Here is a 12311-nt window from a genome sequence, read left to right as displayed (position 1 = left end):
ATGAGACACACGGGCCTTGTAACAGTTACAGCTCGATGCAGGAAGAATAAATGCGTATTTTTCCACCAATTATCTCGGAAAACTCGGTTTTCAGCGTCAACTTTACTAATTTTTGAAAATGCCATTGTTTTTCACTCACTGAAAGTTTTATCTCTCTGCGTTTTTCACTCGCTGAAAGTTTCATCTGTCTGCGCGTTCTCTCTCTTCATTGCACGCAATGACTGCGCGTCTGAACGTAGCAACAGTGATTAACTGTAGTAGCAACCATAGCAACCCGTTGCGCTGTTGGACCCAAACGGCTCTACTGAGCTGACTTTAATGTGCCTGATATAAATGTGTTTTTATTAGAAAATAGCGGCATTTATTTATTTCATTATGTCAAAAGGCTTCGCGGTCCGTATGGACGCATTTTGCGGTCCGGATTCGGACCGGAGTCCGCCAGTTGGTGACCCCATGGTTGACAGGGTGTTGCTAAGTCATTGCTTAGGTGTTGTGAGACACCAAATTCACTTAAATGTCAAGGCTAACTTTATTTAACATGTTTTATGCGATCTTAGTGGTTTTCAGCAAGTTGCTATGTAGTAGTGGTTGACAGGGTGTTGCTAACGTGTTGCTGTGCAATTATTATGGAGTTGTGGATGGTTGATTGGGTGTTGCGTTTTGTTACGCGATTCTTGAAATGGTTGTGGTGGTTGCCAGGGTGTTGCCAAGGTGTTCTACGTGGTTGACAGGGTGTTGCTAAGCGATTTCTTAGGTTTGTGAGTCACCAAATTCACTTAAATGTCAAGGCTAACTTTATTTAACATCTTTTTATGCCTTGGGATGAGGATGATTGATGGTTGATAGGGTGTTTCTAACAAGTTGCTGTGCAATTGTTAGGAAGTTGTAGATGGTTGATCGGTGTTAGTACACTTAACATGGTTATGGTGATTGCCAGGGTGTTGCTATACATTTGGGTCTGAGTGGTTGACATGCCCTTGATGATCTGTTGGTCCATAGGTCTTCTGGGTGTTTTTGATTATTGATTGCATATTGCAGTTGCTAGGGTGTCCTAGTTGCTGTGGGTTAACTTACTGGCCCCAGTCAAAAAGCCTGTATGATATTCTTGACCATTGTATAAGGGCTCGGATCCCTCCTTCAGTATAAGTTTATGGGATTTCTTTGCCCATTTTATTGTCCTACAGATGAAAATATTTAAATGAGTAATATCACACTTCTCAAAGAAACCACAACAAATGTATGCCAAAAACCAAAAGGGTTTTGTTCAAATCCCTAACCCAATGTATGAACAATAATAATAGTGACGATTGCCTTAGAAAACACCACTAATAAGAGAGTTGATAAACGTTAAGTATTCAAATAACCATATAAAAAGAATAAGGGATTTTATGTGGATGGTTCAGTCATCTATGATCATAATAATAAATATTCTCAGTCAGGGCTGCTGGTCTTAGAAAGGAGTGTGAAATTTCATAGTGAGCCTAAACTGTTATCACAGATGTTTTTGTTGTGCTGTAGCTTTTGAGTTTTTAATTTTTAATTCGTTTTTTTCTTACTATTTTGCAAAGCAAACAGTTTTTTAAGACCCGACTAATCTGCATTTGTCCTTGTGTTGACAGGTGTCCAGGTGTTTATGCTACACTTTTCATCGAATTTCCATTGAAATGCATTCATACATGTTAATATAACCTTGGTAGACAGATGTGGCCCACAGACTGTAATCAAAACAACAAAATGACTATTATCTATCGATCTATATCTGTCTGTTTCAATTCACTTGCTTTTCCAGCCTTGGAAACTCTTCCTTTATCCTGGTTGACCCATCAGTAAAAGGCCTTTCCTATGGTATTTTGGGGAAGACAGGATACTTTGTGAAAGATATTATATAGAGGAATGGGAAGAAAGAGAGAACAGGGTCAGTGTAGCAGACCTACCCTGCTGGATTTTTCCCTAAGAGCCTCAATCGATCCATAGTTGGGCAGGACAAAAAAGAGAAAGAGAAAATTGAGAGCGAGGAGAGCGGAGGTCAGTGGTTCAGCTTTGTTTCTCGAAACGAAATGGAGTTCTGATGTATTTCCCAAAATCCATTCATACTGCTGGGCACAACAGCAAGAGCAGTGTAAAATCCTGCAGAGATCGTTGATGTTGTTTATGTCACTAATCGCAGTGCTATTCGCACGCCTGCTATTGAGCTCATGTGTTCAGACTCCTGTGGGTTTGTTTAGACATGTCAACCTATTGTTGTTGGAAATGCCTAATTGTACAATTTACTCACCCTGCCACAGGCTTTTAAAACTAGTATTTTGACAAAGACACAAGCTGCAATTTAAAGCAGTTTATCAGGGATCAACGGCACACATTGTATGATTTTGGGCTGTCCTAGACTAAAGATAACCAATCGTGATTTCTGTGGTCGTGGCTCCTAAACCGTGGTCCTACGTCGTACAGTGAGCAAGGTTATTTTCGTAAATGAAAACTGAAACTAAGACTAAAACTACTGGTCAAAAAACATTTGCGTAAACTGAAATCAAATAGAAATTTAAACATAAACGATAAAATAAAACAAAACTAACAGCATTAGCCTACTGAAAAACTAACTGAAATAAATGAATAATTAGCTAAAATAAATAATCGTTTTTGTAATTAATAAGCTCTCACCCTGTACCGGAAAATTCTGTTTTTCCATTGGACAGCGCTACTTTATTTTTCAATGTAAACACGCGCTCGATGGACATGAATGACTGCGCTCGTCGCGTCTTTTGCAGCGTCTCGCGCATGACACGGCGATCTAAAACGCGGCACTCAAGTTAATAAATTAAACTCTTAAAAGTCGTGTCTCAAAACCTTACACTTTTCCCCCATTCCACTGCCGGCGTCACACTTTCTTCAAAGCAAAACCACTTCCTGTGTGAACCAGTCTAAACTATGGTCTTATCCCAGCAAACACAGCGTTGTCACAACATAGCCTACCCAACCTTCTAACAACGTTTTAACAACATGGACAAAAGGTTGCTATAACTACGCTGTGTTGTGAAGGTAAGTACACAGTTGTCACAATGTTGACATTGAACCACCATAAGGATGTGCCTGGGGTGTCGGACTCTGAAACCACTGGATGACATACCGGTATGTAGCCTACTCGTCACTGCCCCGAAGCGCGAAAATCAGCCTTTTAAATTACAAGCGACCGTTGGGCTCATTGTGTCGTCTCATTCTTCATCGAGCAAGGATAGGCTACGAGATAATTGCGTTTCATTTAACTCAGCTAAATAAGATACGTTATTATTCAAACACAACCTCGGCCTACAACTTCCTTGTCTAATGTGACATTTGTTCAGGCTAACTGAAGGGACAGAATAACGTTAGCTGATAATTCATGGAGTTTGCGATCTTGTGTAAATTGCAGTAGGCTAGTGTATGCTAACATTAGCTATATTTCTTTTAGTATTCATCCTTTAATCCTTACCGTTAGGAAAAGTGGTGAATATCTTCTGGTCTGGTATGACAAATATTTTAACCTTATGCCTGATTCCGGTTACCGACCTTTATCGCCTGGCTATTTCGACTACGCTATGCCTTGTGCCTTGTACAGAACCCGGTTTTGTTCATTAAACGTTCTTTGCTTTTTATATTTTATTTATTATACTTAAAATAAGTTTGTATATTTGTTTATTTAGTTTTTTCTTTTTTTTCACAAATGACTTTTGGAAGTGCAATTTGATTACCGTATTATGCAGTTTTAATAAAGTTGAATTAACATAACCTTCTGACATTTTTCTCTTCAAAGTGTACACTTGCAGGTGTTGATTATAATTAATTTACTGTTAAGCCCATTAAATAATAATAAAGATAAACAATATTTAAAAGGTATATAATTATCGTACATCTGGCTAATTAAAAACTTAACCTCAAAACATAAAATGCTAAATGGGGGATATCTATATCTAGCATAAAAAAATAAATAAATTGAACGTCATCTCTCAGTTTCTGAATGTTGTGCAACAATGTTGCTACAGTCCTGTCACGTCTTACAATTCTACGTTGTTACAATGTTGCGAGCAGACAGCGACGTTGCCATAGCAGAAATGCAACGTGCCACAGACGTAGCCACAACGTAAATGTGTTTGCTGGGAAGAAGCTGGAATGGCCAAATAAGTATTTCCATCATGTATAAACCTTTTGTTTTTTTACCGTATATGTTCTAAAACTTATGCAAATACTGCTTCACCTTAATTCCAGGTAAGATAACCATCTCTTTAAAACTAAACAAGATACCACACATATTAGACTAGATACACACTGAGCAGAAAACGAAAAAAGCAAATAGCATGTCTAGCCCAAAATAGTCAGAGTCGAAGTAAATTAAATGTCTGGTCTGAATACACATGAATATGAGTATATGATATTAAAAAACCATAAATGGATCAATACATGAAAGATATTTGAAAGGATTAATCATAGATTAATAATGATAATCATACGATCCACCACGTGTTTAACATAATTTCATCTTTAATATAAATGAGTAATGAATAATTTTTACTTTATATTTTTAAGTTGCATTTGTTTGGTTCTTTGTTCAATCTCAAACAATTATTTTATTTTTATTAAGAGTTTTGCACAATAGTTAACTGTAAACTGCAAACATTAAACTTTGCTAAAATTAAATGTCTTTAACTGGAAGTATTGTGTTAACTCTGCTAAACTATAATTACTAAAACTAAAAATAACAAAACCATTAATAAAACTATCTAAAACTAAACTGAAATGTATTGGAAATTTGAAAATGATATTAAAATAAAAACTATTTTAAAAATGCAAAACTATAATAACCTTGTTTCCATCATGTCTAAACTATATGCAAATACATTCCAGGCAAGATAACCATCTCATGTCAAACTAAACAAGATACCACATATATTAGACAAGATACCACGAAATAGAAAATTCAAAACTATAATAACCTTAACAGCGAGAGAAGTTCAAAGATGGCCGTTGTCACAGTCTTGCGACCAAAGATAGCCTGTGATAATTTTCTGACAGTGTCAGGAATTTAACATGATCATCTCACAGTATGTTTACTGCTACGACCTACATCTACTGACTAGCCTATAGAAATGCAACATGAAATGGCGCGTATTGTTCAACGCGACATGACGCTAAAACTTAAAACTACTTTCCTCAAGCTCCATTTGCAAAATTGCAAAATGCCAAGTTGGCCTCTTTTCCCTATAGCCATGACCACGTCCATACTCTCTTCTTTCGCTTCCTCCTCTTTTTTTGTGCACATAAAAACAACAGTTGCCAAAATGAGACTCATCTATCTCTATTTATTTACCACTAGCACATGCATTTTATTCTTCTATATACTAACTTGCGTCGTAGCCTCTCTTCAGTCAGGCATTCATATAATACTTTTAATCTTACAGTTAAATCCGACCTCCAGTTCATAGACGCCAGAGGAGAACTGGCCCCCGACTGAGCCTGGGTTCTCCCAAGGTTTTTTTTTCTCCATTAGGTCACCTGATGGAGTTTTTTCGGTTCCTTGCCACTGTTGCCTTTGGCTTGCTCAGTTGGGGATATTTAATTTAATTAATCAATCAACAATACTATTGATCAGCATTACCAAACGTGGACGTTTTCCACTAGAAACAAACATTGATGTATTATTTTAATTTAATACTGTGAAGCTGCTTTGATACAATCTGTATTGTGAAAAGCGCTATATAAATAAACTTGACTTGACTTGACTTGACTATGATTCAATAGGTGTCATCATGTGATTTTATCATGTGTCTCTTTGATTTTACATGGCCTACCACTTCATGGCTGAGTTGACCGTAGAATATTTCATTGTAAGGAAATTTCACGAATGGACTTATTGCACAGGTGGCAACCTATCACGGTATACCACTCTTGAATTCACTGAGCTCCTGAGAGCGACCCATTCTTTCTCAAATGTTTGTAGAAGCGTCTGCATGCCCAGGTGCTTGATTTTATACAACTGTGGCCATGGAAGTGATTGAAACACCTGAATTCAATGGTTTGGAGGGGTGTCCCAATACTTTTGACAATAGTTTTCTGTTTAAGAGGCATGAATCTTAAATTCAAGACAGACAGATTAAGGGTGCACATAAGGAGCCATTGTCCTTATTCTGTCCCAACTAGGAACTGGGTCAGACGTGTGTGTCAGTCAGTGTGTTTTTCCTTCTCTGAGGAAAACCATTTCATACTTACAGTGGCACAATCTTGAGAAATTGCTGCCGATGAGCCATGAGCAACACACCTTTTTCCTTTATAGAATACTAAGTAGTCAAACAAATGCATTGTCCTGAGCACTTATGTGGTGACTTTAAAATGCCTTTCCTATTAATTCCTTTGTGTTGTGGCATATTTTATGTTGTGCGTCCCTGGGCAACATGATTCCTTCAGGATAAAACAACTGAAAATGTTTGCAGATCATCATCATTCATGAGATTATTCTACTTAATACAACTGAAAAATAACTACAGTTCCTCTTTGCATAGTGAAAAGTAAACAACATTTTTCAACTCATCGAGATTAGCAGTCGCACATTTCGTGTTTGCCATCTGAAAATCAACAGTTCATTAAGGTGAACATATTTCCATAAGGCAGAGGAAGATCAAGATTTATGGTTTCCCCTGGGGTATCCATTACCATTAAGCATGAAAGAGATAAAAAAGATGGAGAATATTCATGTAGAATTTGCATATCGCTTTTGCCTTTAAACTTCCACAGCAAGTTTGACCCCTTGCATGTCAACATCTCATTAATTCCACCAGTTCATCAATCTGTCACTCTCTCTGTTCCCCGTTCTGCCTGTATTAGCTCTCTTTGGCTTTAAAGAAGGTATTTAACAATAAATTTATATATTCAGTTGTAAGCATTATTGCACAACCCTCCACACTAAGGTGGCACTCTGAATGTTTTAAACATGAGATAAGATGAATTTATGCACTTATTCTAGATTCAGCTTAATTCATCTTGCTTTGCGCAGTTAAAACCATTAATTTTGGCTTCAATAAGTCACTCCAGGGTTCTTCTCTTGCATCTAATTGATGTATTTTTCACTTAAAACTGAAGAATAAAAACCTGTCTGTAATAAATTGTAAGAATAAATTGTCTGTAACAATTTAGTAGTTCTTTATATAAATGCAAGTATTTGAGATGTGTTAGTCTTGGGCTACAGTTTTAATTTAGCTTGTATATGCTAATTGGGTGTAACAATAGAGGGTATGGGTGTGACGTCACTGTCACTGAGTGGCAAAAAGACTGATTGGCAGCATTGGTTTTCAGTGTGAATGCCGCGAAAAACACAAAAAACACATCTAGAACGGGAAAGAGCTTTGCGATTGACTGTACAACTACATTTGACAAAAATCTGAGGTATATTTTTACAGACTTCCGAAAGCTACAGAACAGAGAAGCAAATGGATCGCTGCAATTCATAGAAACAACTTGACTCCAGGCAGCGAAAGGTGGATTTGCAGTTGTCATTGAGCACGTTTACATGCACACCAGTAAGCTGATAACTCACAAATATCAGCTTATTGAAATAACCACTTTCCCCTGTTTACATGCAAACCAGTAACCATGACAACGCAAGTAAACCGAGTTTACATGACTTTATTAATAAATCAGGCCATGACCCTGTGTGACGACAAAACAGTCATTTGCGGATCTGACTCTGAGTATTTCATTTGTTATGTCGGTTGATGTTAAATAAAGCTTGCAACATGTCAGCGGGAAACTTACAGCTCGTATATTATCCGCTCATGCAGTTACAGATGCAGTGTTTTGACCGAACCACTTCTACTTCTGCTGCACGAGATGAGATGACATTTTTGTCTTTTTCTTGGTCATGAAAGAGTCTGTGTTTGTGATATATTTCTTTCTTCCTTTCCTGCAAAACGCTCACTCTGTCTGGATGTGTTTAAATCTGCACTAAGGATATGTTCCTGTCACATTTCACACATACGCACTTCAATCAGCCGACAGAAAACAGGTTAACGCGTTTACATACCGCGCGAAATCCGAGTAAGAGGCAAAACCATGTATTGATGCAGCGTGTAAAAAAAAAAATCTATATACAATACATATAATAAAAATAAATCAATAATTGACTTTTGATCATTACTCATGATAAATAAATTAATAAATAAACCAACAAATTAATTAATTAAACAAACCACTTGGCTTAGAAATCTGAGAGGCAGCTAGCTGAGTTTTTTTTTTTTTTTTCACATTAGTCATCAGTTTAATGCTTTCAGAAGTTCTCGGTTTTATTGTGGAGATCTGGTTATATATGAGTCCTGAAGCGTAGCATTAATCTGAGATGCCAGTGAGCAAATCAAATGAAAGATGGCAAACAGTTTGATTTGAAGTGCAGACCCCGCCCACCCCCAACTCTCACACACGCAATTATCTCCTCTTTCTCCATATACCATAGACTGGAGGGAATCGTTTCCATGACAATGCCTGCGTCTGATGGTTAAATGAAAGCAGAAGATATTCCAGATGCATCCGAGGTGCCTGTATGGAAAGCAAACTGCATTCTGATCAGAGGACTGCTTTCAGACCAACCCTTCAGAGGAGAGGCGTCCTGTAATCAAAGAGCTGTGAAAGAGTCTATGTGTAAAAGTATTTTCCATCAGGTGAGGTTCTCCTCACTCGGCGGTCTGTTCAGAGGAGGTTAATGCGTTTTAATGACAAAAATGGGGGAGGGTGCTGCACTCTTGCCACTCTGTCTAATGCTGAGGACCCCTGCTGTTCTCCTAATGGTCACGGAGAGAGAGCGAGGACGGTTGTATCGCCCAGAGGCTAATAGCAGACACAACCACATTAGCTGTGTCCTGTGCCATCTCTCCTCAGCAGAGCTCTGTGGGTAGAGAGGATATTAAACTGTCCCAACAGGTGCTGCTGTCACCTCACACACACACACACACACACACACACACGCACACACACAAACACGCACAACCTGACGCGGTCTATAATACCTGGAGAATGTGGTCTGTTGCAATTAAGTTGCAATTACACCATAATATTAAAAAGTTCACGTTGAGAGTATTTTAATGTTTAATATCACAGCCTGGTGTGGTAACTTATGAGTGAGGAATAAGAATAAGTTGCAGAGGATAGTGAGGACGGCAGGACTCCTCACAACCACTTAACTCAGAATTTGTAATGCTTCCATCTGGAAGAAGGTATAAGGTCCCAAAATATCTTAGAAATGTGTATGAACATTCCTTTATACCAGTGGGAATTAAAATATTAAATAAAGGGTAAGCAACTCCTGTGAAAATAACTTTTATATTGATATATTGTGTATGTGTATAAGCGCAGTGTGCTCTGATTTGTCGGCTGGATCAGTGTGTTGTGATTGGTCAAGCACTTCAAGTGTATGTTTGGGAAATGCAACGCCCCTTACCATAAGTTCAATTACTAACACTACTAACTCAACCAGGCCCCGCCCCTTTATTTTGCGTATGCCTTGGGCGGGAATTATTTAAACAAGGAATATTGTGACGTGTTTGTTTCTCCGGAAGAAAACTCAAGACTACAACGGAGGCGTTTCAGGTAGTTTATAAACAGTGCGCACTGATATAGAGAATAACGAGTGACTTTGTCCTTTGTAACTTTGCAGACCTTTTTCATGTTCAAACAGCAGCATTACACACTAAAGAAAGCTGAACGTGAAAAAGTATCATAGGTCCTCTTTTATAAATTGTTGATCATTATCTATGATAAATTAATAAATTCATTAATTAATTCATACATGATTTTTAATCACTTGCAGCATAAATAAACTGAAAAGGAACTGATCGGTGACTAAATATTACTTAGCCAGCAACTCTGAAAACCTGGTGCTCCACAAGCATGTCTACATCCTACACACACTGGGTAAAATAAGCCCCATTTCCACTGCAGGAACTTTCCCCAGGAAGTAGGGACTTTGGGGTGGTACTCGGTGTGTTTTGGTGTGTTTCGACTGCAGGGACCAGGGTCTAAATGAAGTTCAGAGTAAAGATTTCCCCCGTGGAAAGTTCCTGCTCGCAAGGTAGTACTTTTTCAGGAGAAAGTTCAGGAATTTCGGGGTGGGACGTTTCCAACTAAATCACCTGGAACAATTTGTCCAAGGAACTTTTTCCCCCCAGACCTGTTGCTGTCTGCGTTTCCACCGCGGTCTAAAGTACCGTGAAGATTAGGCAAATACTCTGGTGACGCAGAACTGCGCGCTACTACAGTTCCCACTGGATTTCATCCTCTGAATTTAAGCTTAATAAAGCCTGAACCTCATCATCGGTCCATCGGTCGTATTTTTTAAACTCCATTATTGATTCGAATAGCAAACAACTGTTACTGAACGCACCGCAACAGACGGTGGTTGAAATAAAATGCTGCATGGAGTCAACCAATCAAAATGCGGCATGAACTCAACCAATCAGCATGTTCAGTACCCAAGTCCCACCCCTGAAAGTTCCAGGACTTTGAAAAAGTACCCAGAACTTCATTTAGACCCTGGTTCTTGCGGTGGAAACACACTGAGTACCAGCATATAGTCCCTAGTTCCAGGGGAAAGTTCCTGCGGTGGAAACTCGGCTTTTGTACTGAGCCTTCTGGGATTACAGTATCTTCTCTGCAAAGGATGTATGCAATTCATCTATATGTTGTTTGCCTAGGAGGAGCCTTCACATATGATGCCTTAAAATGCTCACAAGGTTCTGGCATACAAGTCCTGTCCATCTATCTACATACATTTTATGTAGTCAGACTATCAGAGACTGGCTTTATTGACCCAGTCCATAATCCATCTTGGACGAACAACTACACTAGACAGATCCATTTAGAGAATATATGAGTTAAAAGGGCAGTCGACAGTGTTACCATAAGGCCTATTCATGATGATAATTGTTTCATATGGGGATGTGAGCTAACAACTTATTGCCTTCCAAATTGGAACCCTGCTGAAAATATCATCATATGCGATGAGCAGCACATTTTGTATTTTGGATGATAAATCTTATGATCCAATTACAAACTCTTGACAAACAACAGAGTTGTGTGGTAAATACTAACAATTCTTGTCTGAATCAACATTTCTGAGTTTGCAAAGAGTCAAAAAAATAGTCAGGAAATTTTTTAAACAATGCCAAGCAGTTAAAGCAAGTATCTGACACTTATGAATATCAATATGGAATATATATACACTCTTGGGCAAATAAAAAATTGGCCAAGCCAAAATTGGCAAAATATTTAGTGTTCTTCTAATAGTCTTAACCATTTTAATGGCAAAACACTGGTTAGGAAATTAGCAAGAATTGCAGAAATACTGTAGATAAAGTAACTTAGCATGAAATAGCTTTCCCCAACTTGCAGACAACCTTTGGGAATTAAAATTTTCTCCAGCCATTCACTCTCATTATAAAGCTTGGAAGAGCCAGGACATTTTTTAATATAACTCTGATGTATTCGTCTGAAAGAAGAATGTCATATACACCTAGGATGGCTTCAGGGCGAGTAAATCATAGGCTAATTTTCATTTTTGGGTGAACTATCCCTTTAAAGGACTTTTCACAGAGAAGCAGCTCACCAATACCCGCAGCTAAAAGGCTCCTCATACAATGACACAGTCTCTTCCTCCCTGCTTCACTGTGCTAGAGATGCATTTATTATTATATTTCTCTGTAGATTTTCGAAGACACTGCTCTGGAGCACCACCACGCAACTCGTGTTTCACTGTGATTCATCAATCCACACACACCTTTCCATTTTCTGCCAAAAACTTCATTCTGTCATATATAGCCTATATGGCCTATACATTTTCCTGGTAACATCTTATCATATTATATATAATCATATATATTATTTAGTGCTGTCAAATCGCTTATTCGCAATTAATCACATATCTAACATAAAAGTTTGTAAATATATAACTTTTCTGTGTGTGTAACGGTTATATTCAGTTATGTTCTGCTTTGGCTGTGTTTCATTGTGTTTTAGTTCTGAGTCTGTTCACCTGTGTGACCCAGTATCCCGGTGTGTGCCTGTTCGTTCCCTTGATTGATCATCCCGTTCACCTGTTGCCTGATAAATTAACTTCTGTGTATTTAAGTCCTGTCTTCCTTCGGTTCTTTGTTCGGTGTCGTCAGTGTTAGATTGTTGCGATTCAGTTTCCCTGAGTATTCCTGTTATGCTTTTTGGATTAAAAACTATTTGTTTTGAATTCTTGTTAGCAGCCACCCGTGACAGAACACCGAACCAAAACAAAATTTTGTTTGGCAGCATTT

The sequence above is a fragment of the Squalius cephalus genome (genome assembly GCF_949319135.1).
Source record: "Squalius cephalus genome assembly, chromosome: 13".
NCBI lineage: Eukaryota > Metazoa > Chordata > Actinopteri > Cypriniformes > Leuciscidae > Squalius > Squalius cephalus.
This window is presented reverse-complemented; position numbering follows the sequence as displayed.